This window comes from Patiria miniata, unplaced genomic scaffold, assembly GCF_015706575.1.
Source record: "Patiria miniata isolate m_02_andy unplaced genomic scaffold, ASM1570657v1 HiC_scaffold_29, whole genome shotgun sequence".
NCBI classification, from domain to species: domain Eukaryota; kingdom Metazoa; phylum Echinodermata; class Asteroidea; order Valvatida; family Asterinidae; genus Patiria; species Patiria miniata.
Window position 1 is genome coordinate 6,854,468 of NW_024037068.1, and position 14,310 is coordinate 6,868,777.

Sequence of the window (14,310 nt, forward strand, 5' to 3'; positions counted from 1 at the left end):
AAAAATATCCAAAAGAACCCCCAAATAAGAACGAGCAAGCCTAGTAACACTGATACCATAAATTGATTTAACATGGCTCATGATTCACTGGCAGTCCTTTCATGCATCTGTGTACACCATCTGTGTACTAGGCTTCCTAGTGAACAAGAGTATGGTTCCCAGTTTGGTATACAGATCGATTGCATTCGGCGGCCATCTTTAGGGTGTTAATGAACTTTTAGTTCATTAACAATGAATGCAGACGAGGTCTAACAATGCGTGTCCCTGTTGAACAAAAACCTACACCCCATAGATTGTTGCAGTGCAAACGGTCTATCCAGGCACTCCACTGAATGCAAACTCGGTGTCTCCTGCAATATCACAGTTATGATGATAACAGATCCAGTCACTTAAGTCTTGAACTGGCATTTACTATACTCAGGGTTGTGAGTGACCACTGATAAAAAATAGCTGAAAACAGCTGAAAAAGGTGTAAACAATCTGAACTTTGGAAATCTCCTATACTTTTTGTACACAGCAAGTGAGGGGAAAAAGCTGAAATCCAAAACAAAAAAGCTGAAATCAGCTTCAAAGCTGAGACTTCACATCCCTGTACACTCTTGTGACGCATGCTTCAAGCACAGAGCAAATTCACCTGTTTTATGCATTCCGCATGTTTTAAATTGTAAGGTCATGCTTCGTAATGAGCCTTGGCCTTCTTCAAAGGCCGTTTTACTATAATAAGACGGAATGGATACCATACAGTTACTTAGCCGAATTGCGCTCTCGGATCGGGTAATTTAGAAACCGTCAACCGATGGCCGTAATCAATCCTTGTTAGAAATTAAAACAACGAAGCTTGTCTCCGTGATCTCGTACCGGTCCACCGGGGACTAATTTAAGAGCAGCTGCTAATTTGCATATAAATGATTTGCATATGCCCTACTTGAGTTGGCAATTTCGCCCGTATTAGTCACTAAGAAGATGTTACAATGTCGGTGCATTTTGCTGCAGAAACAAAATCGCGCATTGCTAGCTACATAATGCTACATCAAAGCAGTAGGCCTATTGATGTTTCAAGCCTTGACTATAAATCAATACACCAGAGCATCATGCACGACATACACGAACACGCAGCTAATTTAAAACTACACAAAATAAAACCTTGAGCCTTGATATTATAATTCTACCAGAAGCATCATATGTACTTGCACAATATTTACTAGTCTATTAAAAACAGTAAAAAAGCAACACCGAGTTACCTTTACTGTAGGGATATCACTTAGCATTGCCTCGGCTATCTAGAAAATTCTTCGCAGTAGACGGCTCTCCAGTAAAGCACGCACCCAACTATGTATCCTCGTTCGTTAGTCCTGCCCTAGGCTGCTGTCCATGCAGTTGCCGCTGTAGGAGCGAATGAGGCAAATGAGCCTAAAATCCAGGTATTATTCTAAGTGGACTACCTGATATATCAAGGCGTGTTTATCTCGTAGACCGTCAACGCCACGGCTGGCCAGGCACCGCGTTAATAAAAATCTCAAACCAAGCGCAAAGAGTAGATTCATTAGCATCGGATCGGAGGCGCATCATCCAAATAGACAGCGCGCGGTGTGTTTATGGCGCAGTCGGCTGTCATGCACGTGGCAAATGGCAGTGGATATCGCGGCAGCCGAATTAATAGATTTGCACCAGTCTTGCAATGCTTTTTTTTTCAGTACTGTTTTCCCGTTACTTGCGCGTGTCGTGCGTGCGCTCACGTACACGCATATCACCCCCGCCCCGCCTCTGGATGCACACTTAACCAAAGTCTGCCAGTGTCGAATAGCATATGATCGCCTGACTAGTTATGGCGCAACTTTTACGATATGCGGTTATTCATTGTTTTCAGCATTGTTTGTGTGCTTAGCAGCCCATGATATGGGGCAAGTGAATTTGGTAAGCTAATCTTCCAAGCCTTGCAGGTTCGCAACTAAGTTAGCCAACTTTACTGCAACAATTGTGTTTAGCAAAACATGTTCAAAACGCTTTCTTTAAAAAGGTTGGCATAACATGTTGACGAAATACGAAAGAAAACTGGGATTGGATACATCATAAAGACAGTAAAACAAGCAAAATGGAGATGGGCTGGACATTTCTCCCGAAGAAACGACAATAGATGGTCAACTAGACTGATGGAATGGCAACCAAGGACTGGGAAGCGGAAAAGAGGCAGACAACGAAGAAGATGGAGGGATGACATAACATCATATGCGGGAACATTATGGACAAGAACAGCAAGGAATAGAAATAAATGGCGCCAACAGGAGGAGGGCTACGTCCTACATAGCTTTAATGATGATGATGATGAAACCATGTTTCAATAGAAAACACATTTCAATGCAAAACATGTTTTAAAAAACATGGTTACCAATTGAACATTGATATTAAGGAATTGGCCACGTTAACTTCTAAACGTGTTTACTTAGTGATAACAAGTTTGTATTTAATTGCTAAACACAGTTTTCAGAGTGTTCTCGATGTGTTTTCCACTTCGCTTAATATCAATTTTTGTTTAATAGTGCGGGTTAGCAAGGCGTGATTACTGCACTAGACATTTTAAAAATCATATGTATTCCGAACCGTGGTCACGACGTATTACCTTAAGAAGTAATAAAATAGTATTGCAGATTCGTAACGGGGGAATCTAGCTCTCAGGAAAAAAGGGAGTATGTTGATGTAAAAGGGAGGGTGTGAGTGAAGGCGTGGCAAAGGCACGCCCTGCTAGTGGGGACTATACAGGGTGAGGCAAAAAAAGAAACGAAACCCAAATGTCGGGACCATTGTTGTAGTGAAGTTCTGCATGTAGCACTTTCAAAATCTAAGATATAAAAACCAAATTCATAAGCTTTCTTTACTACAAGAATCATTCAAATCACTCATGTCATTTTTAAGTTACGGAATTTTAAATACAACCACCGTTTTAAAGTTCTTTCCACGGATCACAAAAAAGGTGTGCGTTCTTTCAGCAAAACAAAAACGAATCACATAGGGATGTGTGTCAATTGTTTTTGTTTTGCTGAAATAACACGTACCTTTCTTTGTGATCCGTGTACAGAACTTTAAAACGGTGTTTGTGTTTAAAATTCCGTAACTTGAAAATTACATAGGTGATTTGAATGATTCTTGTACTTAGCTTATGAATTGGGCTTTTATATCCTATATTTTGAAAGTGCTACATGCAGAACTTCACTAAGAAAATGGTCCCGACATTTGGCCTTCGTTTTTTTTTTTACTCACCCTGTATGGCATGCCCCCTTGAAAAATATGAAATCTACGATGCTTCTTCCTGCATTATAAGGCAATTTGAGAATATCTGTATTTAGGAACTTTAGCATTCCATATATTATTTTTTTGCCCCATTTTACTAATGTAACATTAGTCAGCGGTTGCAAGCCCCAGACCACCCCCCCCCCCCCCCGCGATCCGCGACAAAGGGCGCCCGACTTTTTTTTTTATTTTCCAACGTCTATTGCATGTTATGAAAGCCCATGTGAATTATTTCCTCGTATATTTTTATTATCATATTTAATATACACGTATACGTATGTTACGTTCATTATCACATGCAACTGATGTCATGACAAATTACACCAGTCTGTGTCTGAATACCGAATTAAATTTCAAACATTGAGTCGTAGTATTGTAAATGCACCTGACTTTTCTGCATCTAATTATCCAAAAATGTTGGATATGAAAACAACGAGAGGGCAGCTAGTGGTAGCATACTGCTCGACGTCATGAAAACAATCTTGGTCGGCCCTCTCATCTCAGCATTAATTCAGGGGCGGCGGAACCGGAGGGGGGGAGGGAGGGGTCACTCCTCCCCCCCCCCCCATGTACCCAAGTGCTCCTCTTGCGGACATAAAAGTGCCCACTCGAGCATAAATGTGCCCCCTCTAGATGAAGACAAAACTTGCCCTAAAATTTCAGATAATTTTATTCAGTAACCATTTCCTAAAAATGGTATAGAGAGTTCTGATATGAACGAGGAATATAAAAACCAATCCCCAAAACCCTATAATATAACGCGTACTTTGTATAATGGCCGGTTTTGAAGAGTGCCCCCTATTTTGGAAGATGGTACCAGCCCCCCCCCCCCCCAAAGTAATTGATTTTACGGAGGCAAAATTTCCGGTGAAAAAACGTGTCGACTTTTCAGCACGGATGTGCCCCCCCCCCCTCCCAAAAAATAATAATACTTGATACGCTGCTGCACCGACGGAAGATGCCTTTTATTGAGCAAGTGCCATTTTTTGGTTTGAAAACCGTTCCGCCGCCGCTGATCATTATCATAAAAACAAAGCAAACAAAACACACACAAAAGCATTTTGTTTGCTTACTGTTGTTTCACAATATTATGAAATTCCTTTCATATCTGTAAGATTATATTTTTATGCGCTGACAACGTCTCACTTGGGGACTGGTTCAAGTTTAGCATTGCAGAAATAACTTACACGCCAGCACGTCCATTGCAATAAAAGGAAAGGTTATCACGCCGTTGTACTAAGCGCAGTGTCATTGATCAGCCATGTAGTCCAGACGCTATTAAAGTCTCTGTTATCTCTCCCTGTCAGTCAACTTAAGAATTTGCGCCACAAAAATAAAACAATTACAGACACAACCATCTGAGTTTTTCTTATAAACAAACACTACAGTACCGCATTAATTGAGTTGATGCCCCAGTGCGGTAGTATATGTACCACAATTAAGCGGATATCACTATACAGCGGGAAAACAAATCAAACTTGTAAATTCACTTTCTCAAGAAACAAATTTGCACAGAAGGAACGATGATAAAGAAAAGTTGTCCGATTAATCTCGGTTATTTGTTTCATTGTGTTGTGTTACTTTGTGATGTGCTACGTTGTATTTTTTGTAGCATTGCGTTGCGTTTCATAGTGTGTTGTGTCTCGGTTTGGTTTCATTGTTTCATATGATTGTGTTGTGTTGTGTTGTGTTGTGTTGTTTCATAGTGTTGTGCTTCACTGTTTATTGTTGTACATGTATTCTGTTTCTTTATACTTCACTTTGTTGCATTTTTTGGTTTCATACTTTCATACTTTCATTGTGTATCAAGGTGGTTTTTAATTATTTGTACATCATTCCGATTTGTTGTGTTTCATTTTATATATTTTTTTTGTTTCGTTTCAAGAGTGTTGTGTTTTGCTGTGCTGAATTGTGTTTTGTTACATTCCGTTGCATTTCGTTGTGTTGCATTGGGTTTACTTTGAGGTTCATTGTATTTCAGTTGTTTTCATTGCACTGTGGCACAATACATTGTCTTTGTTGCATGTGTTTCATTGCCAAGTCCTTGTGTTCCGTTACATAATTAATTCCCTCTCGTTTTTAATTGCGTTCTGCATCATTCAGGTGCATTGCGCTTTATTTAATTAATCTTATTGCATTTTGTTGCATTGCAGATTGTGCAATTCTTTCTTTTGTTCCATGGAAATACATTGCGTTATCTTGCATTGCAACTTTTGTGTTGCATTGCATTTTGTTACAAATACAGAGTTTTGTGTTGCAACGCATTGCGTTGCATTGCCATTTGTTGCGTTGTATTGCATTATATTGCATTGCATGAGCTGCGTTGTATCGCATCAACTGACATGGCATTACATTACAGTGAATAGCATTTCAGAACGGTGTGTTGCATCGCTTGCATTACATTACATTACATATGTTTTATTGCATTGCATGACATTGAAGTGCGTTGCTTTGCATTGCGCATAACATTGCGATCTATCACGTACATACTATTGCGATCTATCACGTAGTATCATGTTTCACAATTGCATAGCCAGTTCCCCAATCCATTGGCATAGATAGTTTGCCCATTCCTTTATGCCGAGAGCTCGTTACGTGGTTGGTTTTAAACGGTTGATAAAGACCGGCAGGCTGTTCTTAAACACGTGTCCAGTGTCACATGATTTTGGACCCATATAAAATCCTGTGATTTTACAAATAAAAGTACCGCTTTATCGGTTGAACGTTCCTAAATCCTAACGAAGGCATGCGCAATACTACCAGTGAGTCACCATTTCATAGTCCTAATTTCACACTACACCGGCACAGCTGCGTTCTGCGACGCATCACGCAGTACGCACGACAAGTGCGCCAATCTCCATATCAGGAGTTGTTACTACCGACTCGCGAGCGGGCCACACCAAAGCATAGAAGGCCGTTTCGAAAATGAAGAAGTGAAATTTCTGAATAAAATCGTTAGAAATGTATGCTTTTTGCCTGATTTGACCTTGGTCAGAAAAGTTTTGATTTTGTTTTTTGCCCGAAAATGTTTTTATAAATGGGAATAAATATGTGCTTGGCCGGTATTAAACACCATGTTTAAGACCGGTTGGATTCTGGATGCTAATAATTACACTCGCCTTCGGCTCGGGTATTTATCAGCATCCAGGATCCAACGGGTCTAAACCTAGTGTTTAAAACCGGCCAAGTACAGATTTATTCCCTTATGATCTGATTCGCCCCTCGTCTTCTTCTTTTTTTTAAATTTTGTTTTTCCTTTTTATCCCCCTCTCTATTGTGTTTGTTTTACAGGGGGGCAACTCAGGCAAGTGCCCCCCCCCCCCTCGTCCTCCCCGCTACACCTATGCCCCATCAAAAGCCACGCCTTTAAAAAAAAATCAAAGTACATGTACACTTTTCTTTTTAATGTCGACCGTACACATAAAAAATATTTATTTCTCATTTCAGCCAATGCATATATGTACATATATCAGATATATACGATATATTTATAAATCATCCCCAAAAATGGCATTTTTCCCCGATTAGATTTCGATCCTAAAGATTTTGACAAATTTATACAAATTACAGACTTCCATGATCATTACACAATCATTAATAACCCGAGATGATTGCAATTTACAAAGCAATACAGATTACAGAATTAGAACCGCAAGTTGCAAGGCAAGACGGTTAAAAACTTCGAATAACTACCCAACACAAATAAAACAAATCAGTTACCGTCTACTATCTACTAAAACTACATGTCAATTCATCTAGAATTAACTGTGCAACATAAAAAAAAATAATACGAAAACTTAAAAGCATAGAATTTAACCTTAACTATTACTATACTTGCCAAACAGTAATATCTCAATGACACATTTTTAGAAGACGATTTCTCAAAAAACCTTCTGTATTGAATTTCACATGTGGCAATAAGGTGCAATTTCAGTAATTGTAACATTCTTAGAATGTTGAATTGTCTTATATTAATATCAATATTTATTAGCATATATTCACAACTTTATATATCATTCGTGAGCCAATTTACACACATTTCCTGTTTAAGCCATTGGATTACGTGCATTTCAAGTTACATTTATAATGCTATGTTATGTTTTAATCGATAGATGGGAACAAAACCCCATCAATGACAAGAGTAAGTAAAAGTACGCATAGAATAATTTTTTATAATAATAAGAACACATAAATGAAACTGTTTAGAGTTTGGTTTACATTCCTCTTCGTACCTTTCGCAGAGATAGAATACAATGATCATAGACATCAATTACTTTTTAATTTTAACTGCAATTGGTGAGAACTAGTCTACCCAAGGAGAAGGGCCGATCCAGAACACAATTCTTTTGGGGGGGGGGGGGGAAACACTGTTAGTCCCCCAAAAAGGGGGTCCAATTTTTTGTTTGATTCTACATGTAGATGCTCTGTGGTGCGATCTGAGGCAATTTCTGTCCACTTTGACAAACACATTTGTGAGGAAAAGATGGTTGTGTACGCAGTGCCTGCCTTTATTGCAATAAAAAAAAAAATTTAAGGGTTCTTTGGGGGGGGGGGGGGCATGGCCCCCGTTGCCCCCCCCCCCCCGATCCGCCTTTGTGAGAGAAATGAATTATATTGTCGGTACGCAAAAACAAATGTCTCAATCAGGTGAGTAACACTTATTTAGAGTGCTAGAAATACAGCAAATTAAAATAAAAATTGAGGTTAAAAAGAACTTGAAAATGTTAGGAACAGTATACAATGTACATGTACATCTTGGAGGAAGGACTAAACGAAAATCCTTAATGTCTTCTTTGTAGAAAAAACTTACATGTAAACAAACATGCAGTCCACTTGCAAATAATTGAAAACTTTTAAAGTTGTAGGGAAAACTTAGCCACATGATCCTGCAGCCATTAAGCAGCACGAATCACTGTAACCATATTTAGTACAAAATATTATGAGTTTTTCAAAGCCATCAAAATATATAATTACAGATACAAACATCTTCCAAACATACAAATGTGAGTTTTAAATGTCAGCACCGCTGGATGCCAAAAACAAAAATATATTTGCCAAAAAATTCAATGACATACGTATGGACTGGATGCACTTGTAAAATTCAGCCACACTTTAATAGTTTCACATAAAAATCAATTTTTGTTTTGAAGTGCATATCAAAATAAAAACAACCCCTCAACCCCGTTTAACCCTCCTGCTACAGTCACTGATAGTCAAAAATTTCATGTCAGGTATATTTGGTAGTTATTTCAAAGGCAACATACAACATTTGCAAACATAAAAAGCAAAACTACTAAATTATTTTGAAATACATTACTTGAGTGTTAGTGAATAATAGTCTCAAGCATCCTGAGAAATCATGGCACCTCGTGTGCTGTCGTTTTCAAGAAAAGTGGATTTTTTGTATACATTTCCAACCTGGCTTTTTTCAAATACTGGCCCTAATTTAGCAAATTTATTTAGTCCACATTTTGTTTGCATCTGTGAATGGGTGCGAGCCAGCTAGACTGGTTCCCTGACCTACACTACACAGTAACACTGTCTTTAGAGATTAAACACATTTCTAAACACTTAACTGTGCCCACTCTTTGCACATATTTGCATCTAGAAACGACATGTTTAGATTTGTGTCTGTGACATGTCTGTGACATGTGTAATATAAGCATCGTACAAAAAGCCTGTTGATACCGTCAAGAATAAATTGTAAAAGTACATGGTTTATTACACTTTCTCAATCAAACTTGATCGGATCTCGGAAGCTGCCGGTCAATGAATTTGCGGTTTTGTTTTTGACCTTTGACCCCAAAGCTGTAGGTCAGATGAAGAGGTCACCATGAACAGTTTTTTAATGTATGAACCATGCCAACATGTTGACAGCGCTACTTTTGTCATTTGAGCTTCTTTAACATTATGGGCCCATTTTGACCTGTGACCCCATAACTGTAGGTCAGACGAAGAGGTCACCATGGACACTTTTTAATGTTTAGCCAAGGCCAACATGTTGACAGCGCTACTTTTGTCATTTGAGCTTCTTTGACATTATGGGCCCATTTTGACCTGTGACCCCATGACTGTAGGTAAGACGAAGAGGTCACCATGGACACTTTTTAATGTTTAGCCAAGGCCAACATGTTGACAGCGCTACTTTTGTCATAAGCTTATTTGAAATTTTATGTTATTTAATTGGACCTTGACCCCAATGATGACCTTTGACCCCAGTTTGGTCGTGTGACATGTTGGGGCTGGGCTACTGATACTTTTGGCAAAGTTTGGTTGAAATTGGTCAAAATAAGTAGGAGCAATAGACAACGTCAACATTCGTCACTAACTGACTAATGAACAAACTAATTAACGTACGGACGCAACGGAGAGACAAGATGATTTGTTGAACTGCTACACCCACAGCTAAAAACGAACTCAAAACAATAAACTTAACTTTTTTTACAAGTTGTTATTGACGTACACACACACCCAGTACAGTGTTAAGTCAACAGAGTTTTTGTTAAATCGTGCCAATGCATACCCAGGGGTGTGAGTGACCACTGATAAAAAGAGCTGAAAACAGCTGAAAAAGGTGTAAACAAGCTGCAATCTCCGACACTTTTGTACACAGCAAGTCAGTGAGGGAAAACAACTGAAATCCAAAACAAAATAATCTGAAATCAGCTTTAAAGCTGAGATTTCACACCCCTGATATCGGTATATGTGAAAAAAGATCAAGAATTGTATCTCACTATGCAAGAAATAAATTACATGTAAATCACTGTGAAGTTTATCCTTTTCATTACTTTGAACCTTAGGCTGCCAGATATGAGATTCGGAGATTGCAGTTTTATCTTACACGGCACGCAGGCCCATACACACCCAAGCATGTTTAAGTTACATACCTAGTGTGGACATTCCTTTGTTTTTGTGTAGTTAAGAAAAACCTCTGAAAATTATTTAACTCACACTGTGAAAACACTTTCAACCCATTTTTTTTTCTACGATTCCCTTTAGTGTTTCTCTTTATTTTGCCACTGATAAACCTAACCCAACAATGAATCTTAAGCTGTTTTCCAGAGAGGGGGAAACATTGCGTGGACCTGGGCAGTCCACACAACGTCGCTGCTACCTGGTTTATGTGGACGTCTTTTGTTTGGAAGTCCACACAGTAAATGTAATGCTTGTACACCCTACACATTGAGGTGTATGAGATAATTTATATGAAACGCTGTGTATATGAGATATGCTACGCGGTGTATGAGGTAATAAGTAACTTTCACTGCAGTGTACACGCATGTGAAGTAGTTATTTTTATAAACTGGCCGATTTAAACCAATGAAATTACAGTACTCAAGACACTAGTCCGAAAATTTGGGTCTCTCAAAATTTGTACGAGTGTCCCAAAACTTAGATATTGAAAACATGAGGTGTATGAGGTAATTTATGTAAAACGCTGTGCATTTGAGGTATGCAATGCGATGCATGAGGTAATTTACATGTACATTCACTGCAGTGTACGTATATACACGCATATGAAGTTCAAGTAGTTATTTTTACTGGACACATGGCCGTTTGAGACCAATGAAATAACAATACTCAAGACACTAGTCCCAAATTTGGGTCTCTCAATATTTTGTATGAGAGTCCCAAAACTTAAGATATTGAAAACATGAGGTGTATGAGGTACATGTACATGTAATTTATGTCAAACGCTGTGTATATGAGGTATGCAACGCGGTGTATGAGGTAATTTACATGCACTGTAGTATCGTGCACTGTGAAGTAAACATTCTTTTTTTTATAAACTGGACACGTGACCGTTCTAGACCAATGAAACTACAGTACCCACGACACTAGTCCGAAAATTTGGGCCTCTCAATATTTGCTTCCAATATCTACTCGCAAGGTCCAAAAATGAATCGTTCACCTCTTTTTTAATTTAATATGGCCGACTCGTGCATAAAGTCTATTGGCACTGTACCCTCAACTGATACCAATGTCGGATTTTAAATAATTTATTTGAAATTATTATCTTATTTCATGAGAGCATATATTTCAAAAGAGTAGCATGACTTTTGAAATTGTCTGAAGCATTGGATACATATGCCTTAAAGGGCTACCTGAATATCAGAATTAATTCAACTCGTGTATTTTATTATCTCTATTCTTTTGAGTTGTTCTCATGTCCCACTTGACAGAGTCTAGTTCTGCACTTGTAACGTGTCAAGTGCCAACACTGTAATTGGCCTCTACGAGACTTGTTTAAAAATGGTGCATCTACCTGATTTTCACACACTCAATATTAAACCATTTGAGGAATGCTTAATTAAAGGGAATATACAACATTTGCAAACAGCAAAAAAAAAAAAAAACTGCCAAATTATTAGAAAATACCTTACTGGACTGTATGTAAAAAATAGTCTCAAGTATCTGTGAAATCATGGCACCTAATGTGCTGTCATTTTAAGAAAAGTGGAATTTTTGTATCAATTTCCAACGATGGTCGGCCAACCATCGTTTGAAAAAAAAAACACCTTTTTTTTCAAGTAAGTCCACATTTTGTTCTCAATCGGTTACACATCCGTGAACAGGTGCAAGCCAGCTAGTCTGGTTCCCTGACCTGACATCTATAAATTGCACTGTCAGGGAACCAGACTCCCAAGACAGATTTTTTTCTTGGTTTTTCCAGCATCTATGAACACAAAACTTTAAACTGGTCAGTGTAACAATATTTGCTATGAACTACTAACATGACTAACCCTCAAATCCATCAATTTCTGAAAATTACAGCAAAAGTTAACGTTGTATAAATATTACCTTTTAACTATAATTTTCAGAACAGTTTCAGAAAAGTAATCAGTTAATCTATTTGTACTTACTCAAGTTTCAATCTTCTGGCAAATAAAGGAAATGCCACAAGTTTCATCTTTTCAAACACTTCCCCCTTCCGAAATTTGCATTTTTGGAACAATATTATAGTACAGCAGATAGGTGATGGAATTGTGCCTTTAATGATACAAGCGTGGAATTTGGCACTCAGTCCGAGTATGCCATGATAAAGATATTTGGCTATAGGGCCATCGCAGATTTGTCCTTCGAAAAAAATATAGATAGAATAACAAGCAATGGTAGGCATTTTGAGAATTTTGAAAATTCCTTTGTTATTCCCGCAATTTTCTTTTCAAAGGACAAATCTGCGATGGCCCTATATAATTAAAAATCTTTCTTAACTATAAGTTTAATTTTTAATCTTAAGAAAAACTCTGACCGTGTGCCAAATGTCATGCTTGTATCATCAAATAAAGGCACATTTCACCCAAATATGTCCCTTATCTGCCCCACTATTTGTGTACAGATCAAAGAAAAGTAAACATGCGTGACAGGTTAAGCTGTTTTTATCCAACTTTACATACTGCGATTAAATAAAATACAAATACAAATTCAAATATTTGGTATTAAATTCATTCCAACCCAAAAAGGGTGTTAATGCCCATCACCCTGCACTGAAGTTTAAAAAAAAATCATGGTTTTTTTGGTAATTCATTCTTAGGCCAAATAAAAAAAAAAAAATACTCGGTCTCTGTTCAGCGCGCGCGTCGATTTTAATCATGCGCGTCAACCTTTTTTTTCTTCTCAAATTAACACGGACGCTACAACAGCGCCCTCTATTGCCGCACCTCCTCAAATTTTTGTACCAAGGAGCACCAAGGAATGGGGAAATTGCACCAAGGCAAATGATAAAGGGCACCAAGGCAAATTATAGAGGACACCAATGTATAATGAGGACACAAACAAAGCAAAATAGTACCCACCTTGTCTGTACAATACAAGCTTGAAAAAAAAAAGCCACCAAAAAAAAAAAAAAAAAAAACGCGTCGCCGCATCAATTCTGGAACTTCGGTCTGACCAGAGACCGACTGGTTTTTTTTTTTGGCCTTACCCATAATGGGTTTTAATGTCCATCCCTGCATGTACTGAATACTTGTGCTCAGTGCTTCCTGAACGATTTTGTTAAAACAAACTCTTAAACAAAAGTCTGGAAAGTCTGTAGCAACTCTCGAAAAAAATTGAGTATAAATCTGAAGTACAGCCCGGTGGTTAAGATTGTTTTATTCATGATCAGGGGCCACGTTCCTGGACCTGCTAGGCAAAGAATGTTGTTAATAACCACATAGTGTATGTGCTTAGAAGACACGGGTTACCAACCAAGATGTCATGTAATGGATATGGCATTTGATTGGTGCCCAGCGGATTTGCGCTCAGCACATGAATATGCTACATAGTGGTGTGCATTTATGGGTAGTCAGGTAGTACGAGAACCAGGGTACCCCCATTGAATTAAAACACCAGTACCTGGGTAAAAAGAAAACCAACCCCAAAATTCAAATCCCGGAAATAGTCTGAACCCTGAAGGGCTCTATAGCTTTATAGTTCAAACTGCAACTTTCGCGAGCGTCATCTGTCGCGCATTAGAATGCACATAAACGTGAATATCTGTTTTGGTTTTCTACATGTAGCCTGGTTTTCATTTTGAAAATTCCCCCACAAATGGCATTCAAAACCTTTTCTTTTTTATTGTCTGAGAAGTTACTGAGTAATTTGTCAAGTTGGTTCCAGGTACCCGATCCCATAATCTGGAACCGGTCAGTTACTCAAGTACACACCGCAATTGCTAAACAATATTTTCAGCTTAGCAGGTCCATCACACTGAGCCCAGATGGGTCAGGGGTGCGAATCCGGGTGCAGGCCGTATCTTGTGTCCTTGGGCAATCCACTTTACCCCAACTTACCCTTCAACACCCATACGAATACACTGACCTCCAATCCCCAGAGGAAATGGACATATTCTATGTCATTTCATAAAAAGTGATGTACTGGGTGTGAATCTGGGTGCAGGCCATATTTTGTGTCCTTGGGCAATCCACTTTACCCCAACTTACCCTTCTACACCCATATGTAAATGGTTACTGGCATACTTCACTTATAGCAATGGAGCAGACAGCAATTAACTGGTATCCCATCCCCAGAGGAAATGGAGAT